General features: G+C 39.2%; 1 long non-coding RNA gene across 1 annotated transcript in view; it reads right to left on the reverse strand.

Annotated features, from left to right (window-relative positions):
• LOC127209537 (uncharacterized) overlaps positions 1–18239 on the reverse strand; it is a 343814-nt gene extending 325575 nt beyond the window's left edge. The window contains exon 1 of the long non-coding RNA XR_007833200.1: positions 18192–18239. This is a non-coding gene — a long non-coding RNA (uncharacterized LOC127209537). The remainder of the gene's footprint in view (positions 1–18191) is intronic.
• Between the last annotated feature and the right edge of the window lie 5577 nt (positions 18240–23816).

Here is a 23816-nt window from a genome sequence, read left to right on the forward strand (position 1 = left end):
ATTGTATACTGAAAGGCCTTATAAATTCCCAGTATTGTTTTCATATATTGACTTTCCATTATTAGATTTGAATTTAACTTATATTTATATTCAGACTCCTCAACTTCAATGGAGATGCCTGCAAAAAAAAAAAAAAAAAAAAAAAGCAAGTCATAAGTACATAGTTGAAATTCAGTTCCTGGTGAAAATGGAGGAAGGACTAGAAACTGCCTCTGTGCTGTTAATAAGAGTCAAGGGTACAAGAGACCTTTTTCTGAAGAAAAAGAGAGGCAGCTTAAAGGTGTAAAGGAAGGGATATGCTTTATGGTGAAAAGGAAGGAGCTGTCCACAGCTACAGCTCTGACTCCCTGCTGTAGGGCAGAAGAGGAAGCCTTATCCACAAGATAAGACAGGTGGTTCTCCTGGAAAGAGCTTGGCAGCTGATCAACAGAATAAGACTATACATGGTTCTCACAAGTGTTAAATTCAATACCTGGCTGTGCTGTAGATGTATCAGCTGGACCTGCCAACACAGCTTCTGCACCTAAGGTTCAGGAACATTGAGGAAGTAGGGGATGAATGATGTTAAAGCCAGAGAACCAGGATATTAGGTGTAAGATTGTGTCTCCTAGAAATGACAGCAACACTTCAAGAATGACTGCCTAAACAAAACTCAAACAATATCAAGAAACATACTAATACAGCACTGCCAAATCTCACTGGATCCCACCCAGAGATAAAGAACTACAGGCAAGTAGGGAATGCTGAAGGTAAAAAGAAATAGTTCTCCACAGATGAGCATTTTAATTGGTATCCAATACCAATTGGTCAGCCCTGAAAAGACATATATGCAAGTAACACTAAAAAGATTGAGGAGGTTGTATTGATATATTTGGGTTCGTGTATGTATAATAACTGAACAAAAATGTCTCAAGAATTTGAGAGGAAGAAACAGAAGGACACGGGAGGAGTTGAAGGGAGGAAAGAAAATGATATGGTTATATCTTAATTTCCAATTTTTAAAAATATTTTTTAAAATCTAGTGTGGTGCTAGAAATGGCAATGACTCCCACAGGTGGGATGTCCATGTTGTAGAAGAATCATTTTATCATTCTTCTCCCACATTGCAGAAGATCATAGCCTTTTCTACCTTAATAATGGGCTAATTATTTGTGAACCAGCTATTCTGGGGACTTGAAAATAATAAACAATCACAATTTATGGTCCTCGGTATGTTCTAAGACAGCCTTGGGTAGGATAGCATCATTACACAACATCAGACACGAGTAGTAAGGAAAAACCACAGGAACTATACAATGCGTGGAAATTGAACACTAGATTTTTGTATGATGAGTGAAAATTATGCACATAAAGTCAAATTACTTTAATAGATTGTATGTATGTGTTTGTACACACATATCTATGTATGTTACAATAATAATCAAAGGAAGGGGATTATTGACTTAAGGTGAGTGCATGGGACCAGTGGGAAGGGGCTATCTGGAAAGGGTTAGAGAGAGAAAAGCGAAATCGTACTATTTCAATAAAAACATATTTTGTGCCAGTAACTTACTGTTTTTGTTACTGTTGCTCTATAGTACAGCTTGAGATCATGGATGGAGATTGCTCCAGAGGATTGTTTATTGTACAGGATTGTTTTTGTTCTTCGGGGCTTTTTGTTTTTCCAAATGAAGTTGAGAATTGATCTTTCAAAGTCTGTAAAGAATTGGGTAGGTATTTTGATAGGAATTGAATTGAATCTGTAGATTGCTTTTAGTAAGATGGCCATTTATACTATGTTGGCTCTCCTGATCTGGGAGCATGGGAGATCTTTCCATCTTCTGATATCTTCTTCAGTTTCTTTCTTCAGAGACCTGAAATTTTTTCATACAAGTCTCGCCCTTGCTTGGTTAGAGTTACACCAAGATACTTTATGTTTCTTGTGGCTATTGCGAAAGGTGTAATTTCTCTAATTTCTTTCTCATCCTGTTAGGATTAAAGATCTCAATATAACACCAGACACAGTAATCTGTTAGAAGAAAATGTGGAAATAGCTTAGAACTCATTGGCACAGGAGACAAGTTGTTGAACAAAACACAAATATCTCAGGCTCTAAGATCAAAAATTAATAAATGGGACCTCATGAACCTGAAAAGCTTCTGTAAAGTAAAAGACACTGTCAACAGAACAGCCTACAGACTGGGAAAAGATCTTCACCAACCCTATATGTGACCAAGGGCTAATATCCAAAATATATAAAGAACTCAAGAAATTAAACACCACCAAACCAAATAATCCAATTAAAAATGGTGTACAAAGCTAAATAGACACTTATTAACAGAGGAATATTGAAAGGCTGAGAAACACTTAAAGAAATGTTCAACATCCTTAGTCATCAAGTAAATGCAAATAAAAACAACTCTGAGATTCCACCTTACACCTATCAGAATGGCTAAGATCAAAAATTCAAGTGACAGCACAGGCTAGTAGGATGTGGAGAAAGGGAACACTCCTCCATTGCTGGTGAGAATGCAAACTTGTACAATCACTTTGGAAATCAATCTGGTGTTTTCTCAGAAAACTGAGAATAGTGCTACTCAGGACCCAGCTATTCCACTACTTGGAATATACCCGAAAGATGCTCCACCATACAACAAGGACATTTGCTCAACTATGTTCGTGGCAACTTTATTCAAAATAGCCAGAATCTAGAAACAATGTAGATGTCCCTCAACCAAAGAATGGATAAAGAATCTCTGGGACACTACACAATGCAATACTATTCAGCTATCAAAAACAAGGAAATTTTAAAATTTTCAGGCAAATGAATGGAACTAGAAATGATCACCCTGAGTGAGTTAACCCAAACCCAGAAAGACACACATGGTATATACTCACTTATAAATGGATATTAGCCCAACATTGAAGCCCTCTGAGAAACTCCACCTAGCTGGGATTCAGGACAGATACTGGTACTTGCACCCATGCCTCAGGAGAGCTGAGAGTTGTATGGAAGTCGGGGGAGGGCTGGAAGGACCCGGAGGGGTCCAGAGATCCACAGGGATACCATCAAAGCCAGCAGATCTGGAGCCAGGGGGCCTTCACAAACTGATATACTGACAAAGGGCAATGCACACAGAGAACCTGGACCCCCTATTCAGATGTAGCTGATGGACAGCTCATGCTCCAATAATGCCTCTAACATGAACTCTGGCACCTGAGATTTGATCACTGCCCCCTGTCCAGATTGCCTTGGGGATACACAGAGTAAGGGGATGAGACATGATGGACTAGAATCAAATGATGGGGGAAGAGGCTCCCCTATCAGAGGTCTAGGAGAAGGAAATAGGTCATAAGATGGAGGGAAGGTGGGAACTGGAAGATAAAAACTAGGGGATAACAATCATAATGCAATTTAAAAAAAAAAAGAAAAAACATTTCGTAAACATTCTTAGAACAAGTGAAAGCTCAATTTGTGAGAGCTTCAGAGATACATCAAGCAGTCTCAGAAGCACTCATTGCTATAAGTGTTTATATATTTAAAAAAAATAAATAAATCAAAAGCCAAAAAAAAAAAAAATCAAAAGCCGGGTATGGTAGCACACACCTTTAATCCAAGCACCCAGGGAGGCAGAGGCAGGTGGAATGCTGTGAGTTTGAAGCCTGCCAGGTCTACAAAGTGAGTCCAGGACAGCCAAGGCTACACAGAGAAACCCTGTCTCAAAAAAATAATAATCCAAGAAAATTGTAACAAATAATTTAAGTCTGTATTTTATTAACTATGCCTCTTAACCTTATTATTGTTCACTGCTACTAGGTACTGATCTGGGAGATGAGTTTCTCTTTTGTTCTAGGAAAATGCACTCCATTGTTTTTTGTTGTTGTTGTTGTTGTTGTATTTGTTTTGTTTCTTTCTTTTGATTTTGTTTTGTTTTGTTTTTAGTAGGATTTTTTCATTTTGCCATTTTCTTTTTTCTTTTTTAATTTTTAAAATTTTTACATATACATTTATATTATTACACCTACATAAAATAAACTACATACAGCAAAAAGAACTACAGAGCAGGAATTACATTCATGTTACATTTATAATGTTTTGGCTGTTTGTATTTGGTAACCTTGAAGAAAACATTTTTCCTATCTTGGTGAGTCTATAATTCAGAATGTAACTCAATATCTACTATATCTCATCTCTATCAACTTAAAACATCTATCAAGACCTAAAAACTTCTTAACTGATAAACAATTAGGCTTAATTGTGAAACTCAACAGTTTGGTCTTCAACCCCATCAGAGACTTGATAAGGAGTAAAATTAATTACCTGAGTAAACATGAAATGTGGGTTATCTGCTTCCAAATTTAATTTTTAAAAAATGACAGAGATAATTTGCTGTCTGAACCCATAGCTCTCTAAAATGTTGGCGCATCACCTTCAGCCTTCTGGCCCATTATATCTGACAGACATTGAGGACTCGCTTACCCTGTCTTGGCAGAGTCTGGCTATCGACTCTGCTGCATCCAAGCTTGCCAAGTTTTAGGCCAAGTTCTGTCAGTGCTTGAAATGAGGACATTTTTCCCAGTGGCTGGTTTGCCATATTTGAAGTGATCTTCATGAAGAGGTTCACTGATGCTCATCATTAGATTTGAGGTAGGCTGAGTGTTGCCAGGAGTTAACATGTCCTGTTTCAAAGAATCGTTACAGCAATATAAACATCTTTAAATGACGTATTCTGTAAGACGCTGAGGTTTTTGAAGACCTTAACTTTTTACCTTATCTGTCTATAGAATCATACCTATCTGTTACATCTAGGATGTATATTCTTGTGGTATAAATAGACTAGTAATTAAAATTACCACAATTTGGTCAATTGACAATTAACTTGTCTAACTTACTTATCCTAAACAGCCTGCAGTAGCATTTTCAAAGTATTACTGGTAAACCTTGTATTCTACTTGATTGGTATGAGTAAAATACCTCATACTAGAGTATAAATATATATAATGTGCATGAAGAATAATCTTAAATTTGAGTTCTAAACCAATGTATAGAAATTAAACTTATTTTGCATCAATATATAAATTTCTTTACCAATGAATTAAAAATAACCTTGTGAGCACAGTTAATGTCTTAAGTTGAGGGATCAACTCAACAATCCAATTTGTGCCATATCTTCCCCATATACCTCCACATCCCCCCTTCTCTCTTTTCAGCCCCCATCTCCACACCCAAGAAAGAATGATAATGGAAAAGATAGACATTGCTGAGTCCAACCCCTCATTTTTTCTCTAAGACCAATAGTAACTTATAACCAACTCCCAGTGAAAATAAACAACTAACGCCCAAGAAAACATCCAAAAACCTACCCAACCTCCCTTAAGGGAAATGGGGTGTTGTTCTCTTAGGGGTTTCTTCCAGATGATTTGGGATGGATAATACCTTTGTAGGGGCCCAAATAAAATTAGGGAAAATTAAACAAGGTAGCAATATCATTTTAGTCCAGTTTCTAAATGTTGAGAAGTTCAAGGCTTAATAAAAGTCCTGTGTGTGACAGTTTAAAATGCTGCACCAATTGAGTACAGAAGCTTTCTTCAAAGCTGTCTTGGGAGCTGTCTTGTTCTGATAGAGAACAGCAACTGAGCCACTTGGTGCTGGAACATGAAAGATGTAGAATGTTAGGGTCCAGCATACTGAGAGGAATGCATCCTGTCAGGTTTGATCCAGCTTCAGAGTCTGGTTCTTTTGTTCTGAAAACATACAGTTTCTCACAGGCATATTTCATCCTAAAATTATAAGTGTGTGAGGTGTGCATGGTGCACATGGAAATTCAAGCTAGAGCTCTGCTCTTTGTATGAGCAGAAGAAATACATCTGTAAATCTTCCTTCATGCCATATGAAGAATGGCATCTAGTCTTAAGTTATATTTATTCTGAAACCAATAAGAAGCATTGACTATGCATATATACTCATGTCTCAGCCTGACTCAGAGCTATTTTCATGGAGTGGGATTAGGAATATAAGATACCTGTATCCTTTTCCTCTGTGGTCTGGCAAGTCCACCCAGTCAGGAGGAAGTGTCCACATTAGGAGACCAGAGTCCATGTCAGAAGTAGTCCCTACTCCCCATATTGTGGGACCCACAAGGAGACTGTGCTGCCTATGTACTACAACTGAGCTGAGTGGCTAGTTCCTTGCCATGCATGGTCCTTGGTTGATGCATCAGTCTCTGCAACAACCCCCTCCTCCATGCAGATTTTTTAAGTGTATATTTTATTTATTATAAATAAATTATTCACTTTACCTCCCTATTGTTATCCCCTCTCTCTTATCTTACCTTTGCCACCCTCCTTTCTTCTGCTGCTTATTCGCCTCCCCTAGACCTATGGGAACAGCCTATCATCAGGGTAGTCTGAATCCATTTCTACTGGGTGCCCACTATACCATCTTGCCAAGGAACAGTGACCAAGTATTGGGCCCCCGAGTGCACATTAGAGGTTCAGCATCAGTCCCCTCCTTCCCCTATATGTAGAATCCACAGTTCACTGGCTACATGTAAGAAAGGGGTCTTGGTTCTCTGCATGCATTGTTCTTGAATGGAGTCTCAGTTTATGCAAACCCTACCGTGTGCCTCAATCCACAGGCTTTTGATGATCTCCCTTGGAGCTCCTGCTCCCTCCCAGACCTTCCTTCCCTCTCCCCCCTCCCCACTCTTACCTGCAACTCTCAGCACACAGCTCAGAGTCCATCTTCTAGTCTTAGTAACTATGCCTATGCCCCACTGAGTGGAGGTTCTCAGAGGAGATCTATGTTGGGCTAAAATCTACTTATAAGTGAATAAATGCTATGTGTGTGTTTTGGGGTCTATGTTGTCTCACTTAGGTTGATCACTTCTAGTTCCATCCATTTGCCTGCAAATTTCAAGATTTCCTTGTTTCTAATAGCTGAGTGGTATTGCATTATGTAGATGTACCATGGTTTCTTTATCCATTCTTTGTTTGAAGAGCATCTAGGTTGTTTCCAGATTCTGACTATTACAAATAAAGCTACTATGAACACAGTTGAGCAAATGTTCTTGTTGTATAGTGTACCATCTTTTGGGTATACCCCCAGGAGTGGCTCTTGAGGAAGAACTACTCACAATTTTTGTAGAAAGTCCAAAATTGATTTCCAAAGTGGTTGTGCAAGTTTGCACACCCACTAGCAGTGGAGGAGTGTTCCCCTTTCTCCACATCCTTGCCAGCATATGTTGTCGCTTGAGTTATTGATCTTCACCATTCAGATAGGTGTAAGATGGAATCTCAATCTCATTTTGATTTTCATTTCACAGATGACTAGAGATGCTGAGCATTTCGTTAAGTGTTTCTTAGCCATTCAATATTTCTCTGTTGAGAATTCTCTGTTTAGCACTCTACCCAATTTTTAATTGGATTATTTGGTTTGCTGGTGTTTAATTTCTTGGGTTCTTTATATATTTTAGGTATTAGCACTTTGTCACATGTAGGGCTGGTAAAGATCTTTTCCCAATCTGTAGGCTGTCACTTTATTCTGTTGACGGTGTCTTTTGCCTTACAGAAGCTTTTCAGTTTCATGACATCCCATTTATTAATTGTTGATCTTAGAGTCTGAGCTATTGGTGTTCAATTCAGGAAGTTGTCCTATGCCAATGAGTTCTAGGCTCTTTTCTACTTTTTCTTCTAACAGACTTAGTGTGTCCGGTTTTATGTTGAGTCTTCAATTCACCTGGACTTTAGTTTTGTACAAGATGATAAATATGGATCTATTTGCATTTTTTTTTTACAAGTAGACATCCAGTTAGACCAGCACCATTTGTTGAAAATGCTGTCTTTTTTCCATTGTATGGTTTTAGTTCTTTGTCAAAAATCAAATGACCATAGGTCTGTGGATTCATTTCTGGGTCTTCACTTTTATTTCATTGGTCAACTGGCCTATTTCTATGCCAGTACCATACTGTTTTTGTTACTGTTGCTCTATAGTGGAACTTGAGATCAGTGATGGAGATTCCTACAGATCTTTTGTTGTACAGGGTTGTTTTTTAGCTACCTTGAGTTTTCTGTTTTTCCATATGAAGTTGAGAATTCATCTTTCCAGTTTCATAAAATATTGTGTAGCTATTTTGATAGGGATTGCATTGAATATGTAGATTGCTTTTGGTAGGATGGCCATTTTTACTATGTTGATTCTCCCAATCCATGAGCATGGGAAATCTTTCCATTTTCTGATATCTTCTTCAACTACTTTCTGCAGATACTTGAAGGTTTTTTTTTTTTTTTCATATAAGTCTTTCACTTGCTTGGTTAGAGTTACACCAAGATACTTTATATTATTTGTGAGTATTGTGAAGGGTGTAGTTTCTCTAATTTCTTTCTCAGCCCATTCATCATTAGTATACAGGATGTGTACTGAGTTTTTGATGTTTATTTTGTATTTAACTTTGTTGAAGTTGCTTATCAGCTGTATGAGTTCTTTGGTAGAATTTTGGGGGCCATTAACATATACTATTATTTCATCTGTGAATAGTGAAACTTTAACTTCTTCCTTTCCTATTTGTATTCCCTTGATCTCCTTTAGCAGTCAGTAGACAAGTGTTCTTCATGGGGAAATCCAATCAATCTTCCTTTGCTTAAACTCCAGAGGGAAACATTTATTCCCAATGCTACTAAAGCACGTCAACATGTTTAGAATAATATTCCTTTCTTCTCCTCACTTCTCACTTCTACAATAATATCTTATTTATTAAGATACTTGGGTAAAGAGGCAAGTCTATAGAAAGTAAATTCAATAAAACTAGCTTAACTTTTTTTTCTAGTTTAACATCGTTTGTGGAACTCATTTTTAAAGAAAGCAATGCACAGGTTTCTTGTTCTCTTAACCAAAAAGTTTGGCCCACAATTCCACTCTTTCTGAGTACACTTAAGTGCTTTGTTTATCTGTTATGAGATCTTCTCATGATTTTCTTACCAAAATGAAATAAAATAACTTTTATTAGAAACTCAATATAGTCTCATTGAATTGGAATAAAAAAAATGCCACTTAATAACAAAAATCCTATCAACACAAACATCAGAGTTTTCAACCACACACTCCTACCCCATGACAGATAAAAATGATGGATTTGACTACCTACAAATTAAATCTCTTCATGTTAAAATCCACATAAGCAATGTATGAAGCAAATAGCAAGCTGACAAAATATTTGTATTAACATGCCAGAATATTATGATTAACATTTTATATATGTAATTACTTCTTGATTTTCATTCTTGTCTCCTCATTCAGACTTTGAGCTTCTTCAAGGGAGAAGTGTTTTTTCCACTTTTTTCTCTGACACCTGTTTAAGGGATGGCTCATCCATTCTCCCAAAATGAAGCAGACTGAGTTGGAATTGGCTGGGTTAGAAGTTCATTCTCACTCTGCTCACAATGTCTCATGTAAAAATGGATTCTTGAATGAATGAGTGTGCAGAGAAGGAAAAATATTTACTTACTGTAAAGGTCTGGCACCAAGTCATTAGCTGTTGGATCTCCTGGTGTCACACTGACTATGTGATTTCTAATATCTCAGCCGCAGGAAATCAGAAATCCTGGATCTTAAATACTTCTCCATTAGGGAGAGGAGGCAGGATCTGGCTCAAACAAGTATGACTTTTACCAGGAGCACACCAGAGGGACAAACAGCATGCTGAACACAAACCAGATCCCTGGATAATCTGGCCTGTGCTAGTGAGAAGATCATTGTTTCTCCTACAAAACACTGGGGCTAAATAATGTAGACTTGGCCAGTGGGAATTGCAGTAGAGTGGTTATATATTCAAGGATGGCCAGTGTGGTGATTATCTGAATGATTGACTAAGGAAAAAGAACCATAATTAATGACCACCTACAGTATCTCTAGCATGTTTTCTAGTACTGTACTTATGTTAAGATAATATTCTTACCAATGAGTACTGTGACTGAAAAGTCATCTTACCAGTGTCCTGTGGCTAATCAAGGAAAGACTTGATATTAACATTCAAGTCTGTGTGCCCTCAAAGCCCATGAATGCCACCTTTTTTGGGGGAGGATACTTAGAGACCTCTTCTCAGTCAGCATAACTCACCTCAGCTCTGAAAAGATGTGGAAAGGACAATTAAAGTCCACTTTATTGTTCTGTGGGGGCCCACCTGGGACAAATACAATGAATTTATTTTCTGTGAAGTCTCACATGCAGAGAAACTTCCTTTCCACCAGATTGAAGACCTAAGGCTGAAGTTGTCTACCCAGGGCAGGTTGTCACTGGTATAGAAAGCTCTTTCTTGAAAGTGTTACTTGATACCCTATGAGTATATACAGGGGGAGGTAATCCCCCTCAGGAACAGTCATAGGGGAGGGGAATAAGGGGAAAATGGGAGGGAGGGAAGAATGGGAGGATGCAAGGGATGGGATAACCATTGAGATGTAACAAGAATAAATTAATAAAAAATTTTTAAAAAGTGTTACAAAGAACCAAATATTTAATGACTGCACTGATTTGAAGGTATTGCTAATCTATTTTCACCATCAACATGACACTGAAGCTGTTTGTTTGTTTGTTTTTCAGAACTTGGCTGTATCAATTTTTTAAATTATTTTTTATTTTTACATACACATTTATATTATTACACACATATATAAAATAAACTACATATAGCAAGAATAATCATGAAACAATCAGAAATTATATTAATGTTACATTCATATTAACACAATGTTAAATGCTGCCCAGATGTCTGAAGGCATCAAGGCAGAAGATGAGAGCCAATCAAAAGCACACAGAGTACTCCTATATAACAGCATGGAAAGAATGAAAAAACACTGCCCAGATTTCTCTTCCATCCTCTGGCCTCTTACAATGTTTGTAGATGAGGCTTGGAATATTATCTTTCATAGCTAGAGGACTTTGTCAAGGCTACTCCAATTGGGTAGGAGTGGATAAGTCAAATGAGACAGTGTGTGTGTGTGTGTGTGTGTGTGTGTGTGTGTGTGTGTGTGTGTGTCTGTGTGTGTGTCTGTGTGTGTGTGTCTGTGTCTATGTGTGTCTGTTTGCTGGTGTAAGGGATCCTGAAGGGGATTCCTAAGGCCATTCAGAGAAGTATCTACAGCTTTCTAGGCTTTTATTCTCAGTACTAGGCACCTCAGTAATCCTAATTAAATAGAAATGTATGTGGTGACTAAGCCTAAGAGACAGACAACACTTATAGAATGGAATTCTAAGCCCACAGTGGGAAGGAAAGGAATTTCTGTTTGCAAAGGTCTCAAGAGTAAGAAAATCTAGGCAATTTAGCAAGCTGAGTGAAATTAGAGTGTCTAATGAGAAATGATGCCAAAAAGATAGATTAGGGTGTACTTTGGAAACTTGCTACTCCAGAGCTCTATAAAAGCCTTGTCTTTTTTACATCCAATGCTGACTTCTTGAACCCTGCCTTAGGGGAGGAACTCCATGTACATGAATAAAAAAAGCTTGTCTAATTAATTGTTTACTTTAATTAATTTGGACAAGTTTATTTGAGTCAGTGGTCTTTCTCCTCTCATCTTTGGGATTAACATTGGGATTAACATTCTGAATTACCAGAATGAGGCTTTGAGTGACTATCATGTGTGATTTGCCGTTCTACCTGCCTGATCCCCCTGAGGCACAGGCAGCAGAGGCAAGCTGCAAGCTGTGTCTGACCCCCGTTCCCTGCCATTCTTAGGAGGTAGAGGGGAGGGCAACAACATTCAGCATAGATCACTCTCTGAATATTCCCTACCTGCCTGATAGACCTGGGACACACTCAGAGAGGCCTACAAGACTGCAGGAACATTCAGGTCCACATGAGACACAGCTCTCAGAGGTGAGCAGTGGGATCTTACCTGATCTCCATTATCAGGCCCAAGGTTCTTCCTGACTCCCTGAGGAGTACTGTTTCTGGAACATTGGCCAACAGCAAGTACAGCCAGATGGTTAAAGTAAGCATAAGAGCACAATCACTAAGAGCCAGGGCATTATGGCACCACCAGAGACCAGCTATCCTTCTAAAACAATACCTGGATATCACAACACAGAAAAAGCACAAGAAGACCACTTTAAGTCCAGTGTTATAAAGATGGTAGAGACCTTTAAAGAGGAAGTGAATAAATCTCTGAAAGAAATACAGGAAAATACAACCAAACAGATAGAGACCTTTAAGAGAAAACAAATAAGTGCTTTAAATAAATACAGAAAAACACAATTAAACAGGTAAAGGAAATGATTAAAACTGTCTGAAACCTGAAAATAGAAGTAGAAACAAAAAAGAAAACACAAACTGAGGGAATCTTGGAGATGGAAAACCTAGGCAAGAGAACAAGAACAACAGATACAGTCAAACACCACAAACAGAATCCAAGAGAAGGGAAAGAGAATGTCAGGTGTAGAAAATATGACAGAAGACATTGACACAGCAGTGAAAGAAAATGTTAAATCTAAAAAACTCCTGACCTGAGAAAGTCATATCCCACTCTCCACTCAACTGTGGAGAATGTTCTGACCATTGGCTAGATCTGGGTAGGGGTTTAAAGTTTACTGCCTGTATTGTCCTTGGCTGGTGCCTTAGTTTGAGCGGGACCCCTGGGCCCAAATCTGCCTATCATAGTGTTCTACTTGTAGGCTTCTATCTCCCTCTGGATCCTTCTAATTTGCTATTCTCCCATGCTTCTCTCATCTAGAGTCCCATTGACCATGTCCCCTGGAGGGGGAGACCTGGTGGCACTCAGAGGAAGGACAGCAGGTTACCAAGAAGAGACTTGATACCCTATGAGCATATACAGGGGGAGGTAATCCCCCTCAGGAACAGTCATAGGGGAGGGGAATAAGAGGAAAATGGGAGGGAGGGAAGAAAGGGAGGATACAAGGGATGGGCTAACCATTGAGACATAACAAGAATAAATTAATAAAAAAATAATAATAATCTAAAAAAACAACCTCCTGACCTAACACCAAACATCCAGGAAATCTGGGATACTGTGAAAAGACCTAGCCTAAGAATAATAGGAATAGAAGAAGGTCAAGAGTCCCAGCTCCAAGGACCAGAAAATATTTTCAACAAAACCATAAAAGGAAATTTCCCCAGGCTAAATAAAGAGATGTCTGTAAACATACAAGAAGCATATAGAACAACAATTAAATTGGACTAGAAAAGAAAATTCTCCTGCCACATAATAACCAAAACATCAAATCTACAGAACAAAGAAAGAATATTAAAAGCTACAAGGGTAAAAGGCCAAGTAACATAGAGAGACAGACCTATCAGAATTACACCTGACTTCTCAACAGAAACCCCCCAAAGCTAGAAGAGCCCAGGCAGCTTGTCTTGCAGCCTCCAAGAGACCACAGATGCCAACCTAGACTACTATACCCAGCAAAACTTTTAATCACTGTAGATGAAGAAACACTATATTCCTAGACAAAAACAAATTTAGAAACAATATGTATTCACAAATCCAGACCTACATAAAATACTAGAAGAAAAACTCCAATCCAAAGAGGTTAACTTTAACCAAGAAAAATACAGTAAATAACAAATCCCATACCAGCAAAAACAAAAGAAGGGAAACAATACAAACATACCACCAACATGTATGACTTAATTTTTCCCACAATCCAAAGTGGCAATGCTCATCCAGATCCACTTATAGAGGGCTGATGAGTGTGTCAGGCCCTGAGTGGAGTTCTGGATGTCAGAAAACGAAGTCCCTGGCCTCATCAAGTTTCATGAGACACAACAAAATATGCACAGATAAATGATCCACAGGATAATTACAAATTGTGCTATATGCTTCAAGAAATAGAATGCAATGATTATACTTAAGTTGTGGGAAGTATCTAAATAAGGCAGCCAAGGAAGGTTTGCCTGAGAAGGTAGTATTTGAGCTGAGACATAACCAAAAATAAATAAGAAAGAAAGAAAGACAAAGAGTAAAAGAAGGGGAAAAAAGCAGACAGACAAGCAAAAAAGAAAAGAGTGGAAGGATCCAAGATGGCAGCGAGCAGTGTGGACCGTGTTTGGAAGCTCCAGTGAACAATTCAGGGAACTGCACAGATTTCTGAACCAGGAAAACTGAGGTCTTCACACCACGGCAGCGGGAGTGCTCCACGGTTCGGAGGGACCAGGGTGCAAAGGACCTGCGTGCCCCTGCACACGGGAGGAGCTCGGATTTTCTCAGATTGGAGCAGCAGCAGCAGTGGCAGACGCAGCAGCAGCACTACCGTCAGCAGCGTTGGTGGCTGAGGTTTGCAGCTCATAGCCTTCAGGTGGAGGCAATTGGTGTGGTGGCTGGTGGGAGTTGCATTGAAGAAACAGAAGATATCAGACTCCAAGGCCAAGAAACTATTCTCAACAAAATCATAGAAGAAAATTTCCCCAGTCTAAAGAAAGAGATGCCTATAAACATACAAGAGGCCTACAGAACACCAAATAGAATTGACCAGAAAAGAAAAACTGCCCGTCACATAATAATCAAAGCACAAAACATACAGGACAAAGAAAAAATATTAAAAGCTGCAAAAGAAAGGGCCCAAATAACATTTAATGGCAAACCTATCAGAATTACACCTGACTTCTCAGCAGAGACCATAAAAGCAAGAAGGGCCTGGACAGAGATCCTGCAAACCCTAAGAGACCACAGATGCCAGGCCAGACTATTTTACTCAGCAAAACTATCAAAAACCATTGATGGAGAAAACAAAATATTCCATGACAAAAACGAATTCAAAGAGTACCTATCCACAAATCCAGCTTTACAGAAGGTATTAGAAAGAAAACTCCATCCCAAAGGGTCAAGCTACAACCAAACCTACTCAGGAAATAGATAACTATACCATGGCAAAAACACTACTACACAAACGCTCGACTGGAAACAACATCAAAATTAAGACTCTTAACAGTCACTGGACATTAATATCTCTCAACATCAATGGTCTCAATTCTCCAATAAAAAGACACAGACTAACTGAATGGGTGCATAAACAAAATCCAATATTCTTCTGCATTCAAGAAACACATCTCACCCATACTGATAGGCATTACCTCAGAGTAAAAGGTTGGAAAAATATTCCAAGCAAATGGTCAAAACAAGCAAGAAGGCGTAGCCATTTTAGTATGGAACAAAATAGACTTTCAACCAAAATTAATCAAAAGGGATGAGGAAGGACACTTCATACTCATCAAAGGTAAAGTCAACTGAGATGACATCACAATTCTGAACATCTATGCTCCAAATACAAGGGCACCCACATTTGTAAAAGATCTGCTAAAAAAGCTTAAACCACACATCAATCCCTACACAATAATAGTGGGAGACTTCAACACCCCACTCTCACTGAAGGATAAGTCATCGAAACAGAAAGTAAGCCGAGAAACAACATCATTAACCAATGCCATGGGTCAAATGGATCTAACAGATATCTATAGAACCTTTCACCCAAACAAGAAAGAATACACCTTCTTCTCTGCACCCCATGGAACCTTCTCCAAAATTGATCACATCGTAGGTCACAAAGCAAGCCTCAATAGATACAAGAGGATTGAAATAATACCTTGTATCCTATCAGATCACCATGCTCTTAGGCTGCAATTCAACAACAACAGAAATAACAAAAAGCCTACACGTACGTGGAAATTAAACAACTCTCTGCTAAATGACACCTGGGTCAGGGAAGAAATAAAGAAAGAAATCAAAGAGTTTCTGAAATCCAATGAAAATGAAGAAACAACATACCCAAATTTGTGGGATACATTGAAAGCAGTGCTAAGAGAAAAATTCATAGCACTAAGTGCCTTTAAAAAGAATTTGGAAACATCCCACTTAAGCATCTTAACGACACAACTGGAAGCCCTAGAAAAAGAAGAAGCAGAAACACCCAAAAGGAGAAGACTTCTGGAAATAATCAAACTCAGGGCTGAAATTAACAAATTAGAAACTAAGAAAACAGTCCAAAGAATCAACAAAACCAAGAGTTGGTTCTTTAAGAAAATCAACAAGATAGACAGACCGTTAGCCAAATTAACTAAAAGGCAGAGAGATAGTATTGAAATCAACAAAATCAGAAATGAAAAGGGAGACATAACAACAGACACAGAAGAAATACAAAGAATCATAAGATCCTACTTTGAAGGCATATAGGCCACAAAATTTGTAAATCTAAGGGAAATGGACGATTTTCTTGATCAATTTCACTTGCCAAAGTTGAGTGAAGAACAGATAAGCAAGTTAAATAGTCCCATTTCCCCTACAGGAATAGAAGCAATCATCGATAGTCTCCCAACCAAAAAAAGCCCAGGGCCAGATGGTTTCAGTGCAGAATTCTACCAGACCTTCAAGGGCGAGCTAATACCGCTACCCTTCAAGCTACTCTAAAATATAGAAATGGATGGAAAATTGCCAAATTCATTCTATGAGGCCACAGTCACATTGATACCTAAACCTCACAAAGACTCAACAAAGAAAGAGAATTTCAGACCAATTTCTCTTATGAACATAGATGCAAAAATACTAAATAAAATACTTGCAAAATGAATACAAGAACACATCAAAGATATCATTCATCATGACCAAGGAGGCTTCATTCCAGGCATGCAGGGATGGTTTAATATATGGAAATCCATCAATGTAATCCACCATATAAACAAACTGAAAATAAAAAACCACATGATCATCTCTTTAGATGCAGAGAAAGCATTTGATAAAATCCTACACCCATTCATGTTTAAAGTTTTAGAGAGCTCAGGGATACAAGGCACTTTCCTCAACATAATAAAGGCTATATACAGCAAGCCAATACCCAAAAATCAAAGTAAATGGTGAGATACTCAAGGAAATTCCTCTAAAATCGGGAACAAGGCAAGGCTGCCCACTCTCTCCATATCTCTTCAATATAGTACTCGAAGTTCTAGCCAGAGCAATAAGACAACAAAAGGAGATCAAGGGTATCCAAATGGGAAAGGAGGAAGTCAAATTATCCCTATTTGCAGATGATATGATAGTGTACATAAGTGACCCTCAAAATTCCACCAGAGAACTCCTAAAGCTGATAAACACCTTCAGCAAATTGGCTGGATACAAAATTAACTCAAAAACGTCTGTAGCCTTCCTATACACAAATGACAAGCTTGCAGAGGAAGAAATTAGGAAAACCACACCCTTCACATTAGCCACAAGCAATATAAAATATCTAGGAGGTACTCTAACTAAGCAAGTGAAGGACTTGTTTAAAAAAAAAATTCAAAACTCTGAAGAAAGAGATTGAAGATGACCTGAGAATATGGAATGATCTTCCCTGCTCATGGATTGGGAGAATTAATATAGTAAAAGTGGCCATCCTACCAAAAGCAATCTACAGATTCAATGCAAACCCTATCAATATACCTACACAACTTTTTAAAGACATTAAAAGTTCAATTCTGAACTTCATATGGAAAAACGAAAAAAACCAGAATAGCTAAAACTATCTTGTACAATAAAAGGTGCTCCGGGGGAATCTCCATACCTGATCTCAAACTGTACTATAAAGCAATAGTAATTAAAACAACATGTTACTGGCACAGCAACAGGCTGGTTGATCAGTGGAATCTAATCGAAGACCCAGATATGAATCCACACACATATGGTCACTTGATTTTTGACAAAGAAACCAAATCCATTCAATGCAAAAAGGATAACATCTTCAACAAATGGTGCCGGTCTAACTGGAGGTCTATGTGTAAAAAAATGCAACTGGACCCATATTTGTCACCTTGCACAACACTCAAATCCAATTGAATTAAAGACCTCAACATAAAACCAGAGACACTAAGTCACTTAGAGGAAAAAGTGGGGAAGAGCCTGGAACATATTGTCACAAAAGACAACTTCCTGAACAGAACACCAACAACCCAGGCCTTAATGTCAACCATTAATAAATGGGACCGCATGAGGCTGAGAAGCTTCTGTAAGGCAGGAGACACTGCCAAGAGAACAAAACGACAGCCTACAGACTGGGAAAAGATCTTCACCAACCCTATATCTGACAAAGGTCTAACATCCAAAATATATAAAGAACTCAAGAAATTAAACACCACCAAACCAAATAACCCAATTGAGTAATGGGGCTTGGAACTAAACACGGAGTTCTCAACAGAGGAATATCAAATGGCTGAGAAACACTTAAAGAAATGCTCAACCTCCTTAATCATCAGGGAAATGCAAATCAAAACAACTCTGAGATTCCACCTTACACCCATCAGAATGGCTAAGATCAAAAATTCAAGTGACACCACATGCTGGCGAGGATGTGGGGAGGGACGAACACTCCTTCATTGCTGGTGGGAATGCAAACTAGTACAGCCACTTTGGAAATCTATCTGGTGCTATCTCAGAAAAATGGGAATAGGGCTTCCTCAAGACCCAACTATCCCACTCCTTGGAATATACCCAGAAGATGCTCCAGCACACAACAAGAAAATTTGCTCAACCATGTTCATAGCAGCCTTATTCATAATAGCCAGAACATGGAAACAGCCTAAGTGTCCCTCAGTAGAAGAGTGGATAAAGAAACTGTGGTACATATACACTATGGAATACTACTCAGCTATTAAAAACAAGGAATTCCCGAAATTTGTGGATAAATGGATTGAGCTAGAAATGATCATAATGAGTGAGTTAACCCAGAAGCAGAAAGAATCAAATGGTATATACTCACTTATATCTGCATACTAGCCCAAGGGGCATGTCCCACGAAAGCCTTCACTTACCAGGAAACTGGGACAGAGGGGAAGGCATCCTATTGGGACTCTAAATGAGAGACGCATGGGAGAATAGCAAAATAAAAGGATACAGATGGTCCTAGAAATCTACAAGTAGAACAATATGATAGGCAGATTTGGGCCCAGGGGTCCTGCTCAAACTAAGGCACCAGCCAAGGACAATACAGGAGGTAAACTTTAAACCCCTTCCCAGATCTAGCCAATGGTCAGAATATTCTCCACAGTTGAGTGGAGAGTGTGATACGACTTTCTCACGTACTCTGGTGCCTCACATTTGAGCATGTCCCCTGGAGGGGGAGACCTGGTGGCACTCAGAGGAAGGACAGCAAGTAGCCAAGAAGAGACTTGATACCCTATGAGAATATACAGGGGGACGTAATCCCCCTCAGGAACAGTCATAGGGGAGGGGAATAATGGGAAAATGGGGGGGAGGGAGGAATGGGAGGATACAAGGGATGGGATAAACATTGAGATGTAACAAGAATAAATTAATAAAAATAAATAAATAAAATTAAAAAAAAAAAAAGATCCAGCTATTCCACTCCTTGGAATATACCCAGAAGATGATCCAGCACACAACAAGAAAATTTGCTCAACCATGTTCATAGCAGCATTATTCATAATAGCCAGAACATGGAAACAGCCTAAGTGTCCATCAGTAGAAGAATGGATAAAAAAAAAAAAAAAACCTGTAGTACATATACACTATGGAATACTACTCAGCTATTAAAAACAAGGAATTCCCAAAATTTGTGGATAAATGGATTGAGCTAGAAATGATCATAATGAGTGTGTTAATCCAGAAGCAGAAAGAATCAAATGGTATATACTCACTTATATCTGCATACTAGCCCAAGGGGCATGTCCCACGAAAGCCTTCACTTACCAGGAAACTGGGACAGAGGGGAGGACATAAATCCTATTGGGACTCTAAATGAGAGAAGCATGGGAGAATAGCAAAGTAGAAGGATTCAGAGGGTCCTAGAAACCTACAAGTAGAACATTATGATAGGCAGATTTTGGCCCAGGGGTCCCGCTCAAACTAAGGCACCAGCCAAGGACAATACAGGCGGTAAACTTTAAACCCCTACCCAGATCTAGCCAATGGTCAGAACATTCTCCACAGTTGAGTGGAGAGTGGGATATGACTTTCTCATGTACTCTGGTGCCTCACATTTGACCATGTCCCCTGGAGGGGGAGACCTGGTGGCACTCAGAGGAAGGACAGCAGGTTGCCAAGAAGAGACTTGATACTCTAAGAGCATATACAGGGGGAGGTAATCCCCCTCAGGAACAGTCATAGGGGAGGGGAATAATGGGAAAATGGGAAGGAGGGAAGAATGGGAGGATACAAGGGATGGGATAAACATTGAGATGTAACAAGAATAAATTAATAAAAAAAAAAAAAAAGAAAGAAAGAAAAGAGTGGGTGGAGTTAGCCCATGAAAGAGATGGAGTGAACTAAGCATAACACAGTGAAATTCCAAGTACAAGACTCTGGATTCCTGAAGAAATGGCTCAGTCAAGAAAGTACTATAAAGTGTTTCTTTTCCAAACATGAGGATCAGAGTCTGATCTCTAGAACACCCAGAGATAAAATCTGGGTGTGGTGGTAATATTCAATGTAAGGCAGGGGCAGAGAGGAAGATTCACAGAGATTGTGGGACTGCCGGCCTAGTGTACTTGGTGAGTTCCAGGCTAGAAAGAGACATGTCTCCAAAAACAAGTGGCGAGTGCCTGAGGAGCAACATCTGATGTTGACTTTGGACTCTCTCTCTCTGTCTCTCTCTGTCTCTCTCTGTCTCTCTCTGTCTCTGTCTCTCTCTGTCTCTGTCTCTCTCTCTCTCTCTCTCTCTCTCTCTCTCTCTCACACACACACACACACACACACACACACACACACACACACACACGCACACACGTGCAATTCTGGGGTGGGGGCAATCAATTAAAATACAAAAGTCAGAAATGACCAGGAGAACAATCGTGGGTCAAAATAATAAGGTCAGAGGAAGGAGCTGTTGCCAACAGACTAATTAAAAAATAGATCAGATCCAGCTACAATGAAAGAACCAAGGCATCTTGATATGGGGGTTTATGCCCAACAGTTCTCAAGCTTGAATGAATACAAGAATCATTCATGGATTACTTGGGAAATGTGTACTTTTGGGTTTCATTCCCAAGGGATCTGGAGCAAGTTTAGACTAATGCTGTCATCTGCTTTGATGCAGTGTCCTCTGGGTGCTCTTGGGGAAGCACTGAATTGAAAGCATTAGGAAGGAGGACCACAGCTGGGCACAGGAGCACAGAAGGCCCAATGTGCAAGAAAAGAGTGATTCAAAGCAGGGAGGACTACGCACCATCAGGTCTACAGACCTTCCAAGGGCTTGCTTGCATCTAGCTTCTTTGTGTTCAGATTGACAACCTGAGTCACAAGTATGATACTAAGCGGTAAAGAGCTTAACCTTAGGAGCCCTGAATCCCTAAGGACATCAAGGTATATGGAGAATTATTATGAAATGAAGAGACAAGTTTGCTAATAGGAGCCCAGTGACAGCCATCACATCATCTTCCATCCCTGCCTTTCCCAGGAGGATGAGGAGTTAAACATATTTTTGCCACAAACTCTGAATCCCATAGGACCCAATGGATTGCATCATTAGCAAGGTGGGGGCTGCTGGAGAGCTCTTTCAAATAGAGTAAGACAGTGGCAAAACAATTGGCCCTGTCATTCCAAAAGCCATCCAAGCAAACTATACAGAAAACAAGCCTAAGGCATTATTATTTATATAAATATACATTTTAGATTCATTCCGATTAAGGCAGCTTTGCAGCTTTCACTTGCTGAGCTGCTTGCAGGTCTTTAATCTTCATCTGTAAATGCCCAATAGTCTCATAAGGAACTCCTCCTAGGGAAGAGCATACCCAACACTCACTTTGGGGTCGGTTTTGTTTGTCTGTTTGTCTGTTTGTGGTTTGTTTTGTTTTCCTTTCTCTTCAGCTCTAGATACACAGCCTGAAGAATATTTCAAAATAAAACTTTTTAAGATACTGGGAGGGGCTAGAGAAATTGCTTAATGGGTAAAATATTCACTACACAAGCATGGGTAATCAAGTTTGGATCCCCATGGTAGCCTGCCTGCAATCCTGACGCAGAGGCCACAGAACCCCATAGCAGGCTGGTAGCTAGACCAGGCAAATCAATGAGTTTGGGTTCAAATGAGAGACCTTGCCTCAATATGTAAGTTGGAGAGTAATCAAGAAAGATACCTATTTCTGGTACGTGGTAGTGCACACCTGTAATCCCAGCACTCAGGGAAGCAGAGGCAGGTGTGTCTTCATGAATTTGAGGCAAGCATGGTCTACAAAGCAGGACCAGGATAGTCAAGGCTACATAAAGAAACCATGTCTCAAAAAAAAAAAAAAAAAAACAGAAAAAAGAAAAGAAAGAAAGATACCTAACACACATGTGAATGCGCTCTCTCGCTCTCTCTCTCTCTCTCTCTCTCTCTCTCTCTCTCTCTCTCTCTCTCTCTCTCTCTCTCTCTCTCTCATACACACATACACACACACACACACACACACACATGAATGCACAAGAAAAAAAATACTTTAAAGCTGCCTTTGAGATAGAGTCACACTGAGGGTTTCATATAGAGCAGATCATCAGACAGTCCTTTGTGTCATTCCCCACCTATAGGTAGGGATGCAGAAAGGGTGAGCGGGGTTGTACGGCCTCTGTATCAGTATTACTCAACAATTTACTTGTTTGGGTGTTTTCCTTGCTTTGTGATGAAAGGTGTTATGTAGCTCATGCTGGTCTTGGACTCGTTTTGTGGACAAGACTGACTTGAGTTCCTGACTCCCCTGGCTTTATTGCCCAAGTGCTAAGATAACAAGTGTGAGCCACCATGGAAATCAAACCCAGAGCCATGTCCTTCACTTCAATTTGTTTTAAAAATGAAGTTAAGAGTCAGCAAGATGAAAGAAATAAAAATACTAGAATTCTTGCTCTGAGGAATTCACTTTGGTTTAAACACTGGAATATAAATATGATTTTTGAGTTGATGATGGAAAGGAGGGGTCTGAGGAAACCACCATTCTGCAGTGTGCTTAGGAGAAAAGGACTCAGGATTTTATCAAGCCGCTTGGAGAGTTTCTAGCCTGCTGGAAATATCATACTTTATTTTTCTTCAAATGAGATTCCATGTAGCCTCACATAGCTGCTAGCCTGATCTTTCTAAAATGTCAGTTTGATCTTGTTACTCCTCAGATATAGACAAGGGTCTGAACACTCCCTACAAAGAAGTATCTTAGATTTTGTAGCCCAACCCATCACAATTGCATAGCTCTTGCCTTGTAGCACTAATAAAGCCAGATATAATAAATTCACAAAATGCCATGACTGAGTTTCAAAATCACTGATTTTGCAGAAACAAGTGACAAGCCAGGTTTGGCCTAGGTGGCAGTTTGCCCAGGTAAAGACTCCTTGGGAGGAAGATCACACATGTTAGCGTGGTCTCCCACATAACTTTCTCAGATCAAATCCGGTGCCCAGTTTTCCATGCTCTGGACAAGTCTCTTGCTGCCTCTATTCCAGCTCTCTGGAAATTTTACAGACTACATGTAAACACCATGGCATTTGACAGATGTCAAGATATGGCATGAGCTATTTCTGGATGGCCTTTCCTGCAATCATCAGTGTAATTCTGATTTGTTTTTTATGTTCTAGCACATATGTTTTCCACTCAGATGTTTTTATTGTTTTGTCAACATCTGATTACTTGGAACTGGGGTAGAATGCAAAGATGGGGGAGATAAAAGGACCAGAGCAGGGGAAGGGAAACTTGACTTCAAAGTCTGGATGAAGTCAGAAATTTCAACACAACAAAACCTGCTCTGTAGGTCACCTATATATAGACAAGGTTCCTTTTCTATCAAGATATTTCAAATAAGAATGCTAAAATAACTATCAACCTTGGTTAACCTCTAAGCCTGTATGGAAAATACAACTTTTTCCTTCTCATCTGTAACTCCGAAATT

This window comes from Acomys russatus, chromosome 26 (assembly GCF_903995435.1).
Source record: "Acomys russatus chromosome 26, mAcoRus1.1, whole genome shotgun sequence".
NCBI classification, from domain to species: domain Eukaryota; kingdom Metazoa; phylum Chordata; class Mammalia; order Rodentia; family Muridae; genus Acomys; species Acomys russatus.